Source organism: Lactuca serriola, chromosome 8, assembly GCF_051521515.1.
Source record: "Lactuca serriola cultivar US96UC23 chromosome 8, Lser_US96UC23_V15, whole genome shotgun sequence".
In the NCBI taxonomy this organism is placed as follows: domain Eukaryota; kingdom Viridiplantae; phylum Streptophyta; class Magnoliopsida; order Asterales; family Asteraceae; genus Lactuca; species Lactuca serriola.
The window spans coordinates 145,563,952-145,571,749 of record NC_136415.1 but is presented as its reverse complement, the minus strand read 5'-3'; the positions used below and the strand labels follow the sequence as shown (position 1 = coordinate 145,571,749).

Genomic DNA, 7,798 nt, shown 5'->3' with positions numbered 1-7,798 from the left:
AATGACCTGGAATTCTCTTCTCCTATAAATAATAGATTCATAGTTATTAATAAATTATACAAAGTCAAAACAAAACATTTATCATGTGTTTGCTGTAAACCCCATTAAATCGCACTGCAACACATTGGTCCAGCCACTTGCAGGTTTCTTTAATATTTTTTTTGCCGTTTTAGGGAGAGAAAAAAAAACCTAATTAGGTAAATATAACCACATATACATATACAATAAGTTGTCTGCAAATTAAATATCATCAAACATTCCAATAATTATATGAGTATGTATAATAAACATTATTTATATGCATAAAATCACAAAATGTCACATGAAGAAGTTGTACTATAAGTCGATTTTGGAATGTTTTATATGAGTTGAACTAAAAAGATGGACATAGTAAAATATAACAAATTGTTGTTTATCTATTGCTAGTCATTATTTCAATTTGATAATACTGATTTAGTGCATATTTGATTTTAAATTTCTTAAAGTTGATTAATAATGTATCACGTTATATATCACATTATTGCATTATGTTTCTAATTAGATATTATATTTTAATAAACAGGGGGAGTTTGACAAAAAGACAAAAGTTTGACTTGATATGTGTTATGTAACCTAAAGTTGCCATTAATTGGTGATTAGATATTTAAAATATTTATTACTAAAGGTAGAATAAATAATTTATAAACAACGGTCATAATTGTTAATTGAGAGCAATGATCACCTACGAATGAGATGATAACGTATGACAAAATAAAAAATTACAATTTGTTGAGAGTGGGATTTGAACCCACGCCCTTTCGGACCAGAACCTTAATCTGGCGCCTTAGACCAACTCGGCCATCTCAACATTTGCTTGCAAAATCAAAGGACATTTAGATAACACCAAGTAAAACTATTTCATTGAAAGCGTTTAGAGGAAAAGTTAACTATTATAAAACAGCTCAAAAGGAAAAAAATAAATAAATAAACTGAATATTGTTTTTTTTGTCATAAATAAATTTTCATGTCACAAAGTACAAATCACAAGGCCAATATTTCAAAAAGATCAATATTTTCATTTCTATATATGACAAAGGGTGTATGGAGGAGTGCTTTATGGCAATTTTGAGACCGCGCCTCCATTTCGTAGAAGTGTTTCTTCGAAGAATATCAGTTATGACTATCACTGATGTATAGTGATGGTTGTCATATAATGATCAGTAATTACCACTAAATATATAAGATATGAGATACTTATCATTAAACACATAATTTCATCTCATTTTTTTAATTAAATTTTAAAAAAATACATAAAAATCATATAATTTTTTAAATACTAGTTTTTCATTAAATTTAAATACCAAATTACATTAAATAAAAACTACATTAATTAAAATAAAAAAATAAAAAACATTAAAAATAAAAATTATATTAATTAAAAAAACATTAAAAATAAAGAACCTAAAAATACCAAGCATAACTAAAATAAACTACCCTTATTCCTACGTTGGGCTCGAACCAACTCTTTCATTGCGAAAAAAAAAGCTCTAAATCTTCGTCGTCAAAGTCGTCCGCTTTCATTTTCAAGATTTCTATATCAATTTTTGTTTAAGTGTCCTTTGTGCCTCTTGAAATAACGTTCGCGCTTCAATCATTTTTTGTTCCAACCGACTCGGAATCTCGGCCTTGCTCTTTTGAACTTGCACATATCGATCAAATTTCTCTCCAAAATGATCCATAACACTAGATCTCGTAGATGTCGAACTCGATTTTTTTGTTTTATTTCTTCCAACGGGCTGGCGAAGAGGTTGTTCGTTTTCAAGATCGAGCGGATCATCGTTAATGTCGATGTATGTTCGTTTGTCTGATTGTTGGGATGTAAAGTCTGGTTCCTGGTACACATTTAATCATAATTTATTCACTTTTGTAGAGCTACTCGACGAGTTGTGAGCACCAAACTCGTTGAGTAGAAACCAGAATGGCCGCGGGATTTTAAGTCGCCTACTCGACGAGTTGAGAGCCTCAACTCGACGAGTAGGGCTGCCAGGATGAAACCCTAATTTCGAGGTTTTGTACCCTATTTAAGAATCCTAACCCCCACTTGTTGGCCTCATTTCCAGCCTCTAAGTCCCAAACCCTAATCCACGAAACCCTAGTGCCTTGTATGAGCTTGTGAGTTGTTTTTAAGTGAATATTGTGTGTTTTGAATCTTGTTGAAGAAAGGAGAGCTTGAGGATTTAGAAGAAAGCTAGTAGATCCAGAAACAACATCTCATCCTCTTCATTTTGTAATAAGCAAGTCTCAAACTTGCTTAATAGCTTGTTAGATATCCTTGTTATCATTTTATGGGGGGTTTTGGTTCAAGAAACATGATCTTTGGTATATGGACATCCCAAGTGGACATACTTTCAGATCTATGATCTTGAGGGGCTCACATGGTATAAAGGTGCAAAGTTTATGGCCATGGAAGCCCCATGAAAGCTATAAGTTGTCATTTTTGATGGGTTTTAGGTAAAACAAATAAACTAGAAAACAATTCCTAAGTTCACATGCAACCTACTTTGGATCTATGTTTTAACTATTGAACATACAACTTTGAATTGCAAAACAAGAACCCTAGAGGAGAGAGGCTATAATTGAAATTTACAAACTAGGGTTTAGTAATTACATACCTTTTAATTGTTATAGTAAACAATTGATAATTCCCTTGATCTTGATCTTGATCTTCTTGGAAGCTTAGCACCACAAGTGTAATGCCTCTAATGGAATCACACCCAAACTAGCAAGAAGGAAAGTAAAGGAGAGAGGGGAGAGGGAGTATGCAAAATTTCGCCCCTTAGGGTTTCTTCAAAAGAAAGAGTGGCCAAAATGTGAACCAGGAAGCTCCTTATATAGTTGAGGGATCTAGGGTTTAGGAAAAACCCTAATGCTCCTTGCTTAGGGCCTAAGCAAACCCAAGGGCCTTATCTTGGACCCCTTGGACGAATTCTCTAGGGTTTCCCCTAGAGTTTTCGTCCGCCTCCTTCCAAGGGGGTTTTGGATCCTTCCATTTAACTATCAGTTAATTGCAAACTAGTCCCTGCACTTTATAATTAATTCTTTAAACCCCAAAATTAATTCTAATTAATTTCTGGTTAAATATTAATTATGATGGGTTTTAGGCATAAGAACAGTCCTATGTGCTCGTATAAACCCTAATGCTTGGATCTAGGTTTCTCTATTGTACATGCTTTGAATCCAAGACTAATAAACTTAGATCTAACATATTATAAACTGAATTAGGGTTTAGAGAATTACCTTTGATTGTTATATAGCAATAACAATCAATTCCTTGCTTGGATTGACCTTAGAAAGCTTAGTGCCTCAAGTGCTGCACCTCTAATGGAGTCACAAGCACCATATACAACTTGGATGAAGAGGAGAAGAGAGAGGCTGCCCAAAAACGACTAGAAACCCTAGAGAATCAATTGTCCCGTTTTTGGAGCCTAAGGGGTCCTTTATATACTTGTGTGGGCTGCTAGGGTTTCAGTCAAAACCCTAATGGACAGCTTAAACTCTAAGCAGCCCATGGAACCTTCTGGATAAGCCCATGGACGAAAATATGATGGGCTTCCATCATAATTTCGTTCACCTCTTATTCCTTTAGCATTCCTTAGCCCAATAACTCAATTATCCAATAATTGCAGTCAAGACCCCTGAGTTTAATTAATCTCTTTTAGCCACAAAATTAATTATCAATTAATTCTTGACTAATATTAATTAAACAATATGATTTCTCCTTTAATATATTATTCTCATAATATATTAATAAATCATATTTAAACCTCTATCTCCTTAATTCATCCTACATATTGCTATGGTGAAGGCAACCCAAAAGGACCATGCTCATAATCGGGTCAAGTACATACCAAAATAGTTATGGACTTAGACACTAATCCAACAAATTAAACATAATGATTTCTAATTAATATATTAATATTTTAACATATTAATAAATTCATTTATATTAATTTATTAATCTTATAATAAATTAATATCTCTCCTTTCATAATTTCCTTGTCTGGTTGCTAGGTTTGAAGGCAACCCAAAAGGACTGTGCTGCTATCAATTCAAGTACATACCAATTATAGTTATGGGCTTAGACACCTAATCCAACAATTTTAGCCTTTTAAGCCCTAAAAGGACATGCATGGAGGAAAAGGCAAGAACTTTACATGTTCATGGAGTGCTTAGAGTCTAGATCTCAGTGAATATTCCTTAGTTTGGAGTATGGATGGCTTGTGGACCAAGATATAGGTCCTAAAGGTTTAGGGTTTGAGATAAACCCATGAAATAGAAGTATTAACGGGTAAAGTTGTAAACTTTACCATTAAAAAGATGTTTTCAGTATGCATGAGAGATAAGAAGCTTGGATCTGAAGAGTAGGGGCTTAATTCTTTAAGAAAGCCCAAACAGACTGAGGAACTCGTCGAGTCCATAGAGGAACTCGACGAGTTGAGTCGTTTTGTCCCGATTCTGTACTAAGTATAACTCGACGAGTCTGAGGAGGGACTCGACGAGTTGACTCGTTTTATTGTGACTATGAGCAGCAGAGGAACTCGGCGAATCAGGGGGATGACTCGACAAGTTGGATCGCGATTTCAGGATTTCTGATTTATAGAACTCGGCGAGTTGATGGGTCAACTCGGCAAGTTGAGTCAACTCAGAATGTTGACTTTGACTAGAACGTTGACTTTGACCAGGGGTAAAGTAGTCATTTTACCCTAAGAAAGATTTTGGATATTGATTAAGTGTTATTTTGATAATGTTAGATAAGGAGTCGCGGAAGCAGCCGATAGAGATTCCTTACCGAGAGATTCAGCATCCAGCTTTGTGAGGCGAGTTTTCCTCCAGCAGGAACGGGTCGAAGGCACCAATGCCGGCTCGTTTATGTATGTTAGCATATTCCGGACTTCGGTCCGATGTCGGGGGATAGCCCGAGGAATGTTTTGTTTTCTTGATGTCTTCGTGATTCTTGCATGAGTATGTTATATGTTACGGGCTTCGATCCGACGTCGGGGCAAGCTCGAGGAATGTTTAGCTTATATGTTATGTGTTATATGTTCCGGGCTTCGGTCCGATGTCGGGGCAAGCCCGATGAATGTTTATATGTTTATGTTATATGCTTGTTGATATGTTATATGTATACCAGACTTTGGTCCGATGCCGGACGGGGCCCGATGCCAGATTTCGGTTTGATGCCGGGCGGGGCCCGATGTAGTGGGCATGGCCCAATGTATGTTATTATATGATTATTTGTATGATATGTGGTAGTTTGGGGAGACTCACTAAGCTTCGTGCTTATAGTTTTGGTTTCAGGTTTGATGCTCGGGATGACTGCATGACACACACCACAACTTTTAGCATGAGATGATTTACTTTGATGATTTGTCACATGATTTTGATATATTGACAGTTGTTTATGATATTTTTGAGATACACGACTTATGATTTTATATGATGAATGATATTTATGGTTTATCTAATTATTTAAAATGAAATTTTTGGACCATATTTTTGGATGTTTCATGGGAATTTGCATCATGGTTTCTTGAACGCTTTGAACCGGAAGCGGTTTGTGAAGTTCCTTCCGTTTGTTGTATCCATTTCGGAGGGTCTTTCAATTTTAGCCACGTTTTCACATACATAAAAGCTTTGCGGGTTGGCGTTGTTTTTTCAAATTGGTTCAAGGCCGACTTGAAGACATCAAAATCATTTGATCCGCTTTTGCGTATATTTTGGAGTCTGTTATAAATTCCTCCAAATTTCGTGCATTTTAGTTGAATATCGCATCACTTGGAGATAACTTGATCGAAATTTTGAGATTCACTTCCCATTAACGCATAAAACACGCTTCGAACTTTCTCCCAAAAACAATTGAAGGTTTGATTATCTCCTTCAATTGGGTCTTGGGAAGTTGAAACCCATGCATCCGCTAGCTTTTCTTCTTCCTCTTTTGTCCATGACACCCTTTCTTGGGTAGTAGTGGGTCGCGCTAGTTTTTTTCCCTTTCTTGTTTTTTGGTTGAGGTGACGGTGAAGGTTGCGTTTCCGAAATGAAATCCGATGAATGAGGTGGTTGTGATTGTTGTCGTTGTGAAGGTGGTGGTTGTGATGATTGTGGATTGAATTGTTGGAATTGTTGTTGAAAGGCCGAGAAAGGTTGATATTGTTGTTAGAAAAGTGGTGTTTGTTGGATTGGGGAACCAGTTTCAAGCAAATTGACAAAACCACCTTAAGGTGATTCCATGGCCGGGAATTGGTGAAGGGTGGTATCTAACACAAAAACGTTATCGGGTTTGCGATTTCTAAAGTTGGGGGGGGGGGGGGTATTTTGGTTAAGATCCATGGTTTTTTGGTTGTGAAATGTTGTGTGTTTATGTGTATAGAGAAAGAAAAGAATGATATAAGAAATGATGGTTAAAAATTTGGTATTTATAGGTAAAAATTATGGTTGAAAAACATTTTTTTTAAATAGCCGTTCAACGGCTAATCCGGTTCAAAGCCAAGATGCATGCCCTGATTGGGCGTTTGGTTCCACGATACGCACCACAAATGGCAACGAGCACGCCCAACCAAGAATGGCTAGGATAGTGTGCACAAGCACATTTCGTGGCCACATATACCACGCAGGCTTTCGTGGTTGGTTTACGTGACGACCTTAGATGAGGGTTGGATGATATGGTCATCTAGGTTAAAACCAATTTAAGAATTGATTTTTCTTAAAAAAAAATTTGAAACATTAGTAAAATGGGACATGGGTGTATGTTATTGTTCTCCTCTGTGATACTTTCATTTTTGTAAATCACACATCCAAAATGAATTTAAGATAAATAAAAATTTATATGTTAAAGTGAGGTGTTTTGAAGAAATTAACAATGATGTTAATGAGATTTTTAGTTCATCCCACATGAGTGAGAGAATGAAAAGAAAGTGAATATATAAGTACAATTGTTTCTAAGTCTTGTAAGTCTTATGACATAAATGTTATTTCTTACGCCATGCAAAGTTAAATTGGGTTTGGTCTACTGATCTTGTATGCAAACACGCATCCTGTAGGGGTACGAATGCAATATTGGTCGACCAGAAAAGTTAAATGATCTTTTTGCAAATATTCTTTTAATAACTGAAAATTATCTACGATTTCTATTACAAAAACATCTTCATGAAGCCTCTTCCACGTCCAAGATTTATTTTCTTTCATCACAAGCTTCAGGTTGTTATCAACTCACCACTTAGCTTGGGGAGGTTTGGGGTTAAATCTAAGTAATTCACTGTAGTGTTGTTTTATTTACTCCAGTTAGTTATTTTTCCTATATTTTAGTTCGGTTACATTTGTGTTTTAATCATTGTAACTTCATTAGAATCACACATGTTATTTGGCGTGGAGGAAATTAGCTTCCCCTATCAATTAATGCTTAATGCCGGTTACATAGTTTTAGTGTATAAATACATCATTATGATAATAAGTGAGACACAACTAAAACAACAATCGCTTCTTTCTTCATCTACTTTCTACTTTCGTCTTTTTCTTGAGTCAAGATACAATTCATGCCTAATATAGGTTTGCATGTTCTCGAAGAACCATTTTAAATTGTTGTATCCTGGAAAACAAATACATGTAGCAGACAAATTTGCATTAAGGAAATTATGTTAAACACAAACCTCATGGTTTTGTGTTTTCTTGTTTGATTTGTATATTTTCGTAATATAATTTCTACAACCTGTTCTAACCCATAAGAATTTAAACCCATAAGAATATAGTCGTTGAATGACTTTTA

General features: G+C 35.3%; 1 non-coding gene across 1 annotated transcript; it reads right to left on the bottom strand.

Moving 5' to 3' along the window:
* Positions 1–766: 766 nt before the first annotated feature.
* TRNAL-AAG (transfer RNA leucine (anticodon AAG)) lies at positions 767–847 on the bottom strand. Its single transcript has one exon. It is a non-coding gene; the product is annotated as a tRNA-Leu (tRNA).
* Between the last annotated feature and the right edge of the window lie 6,951 nt (positions 848–7,798).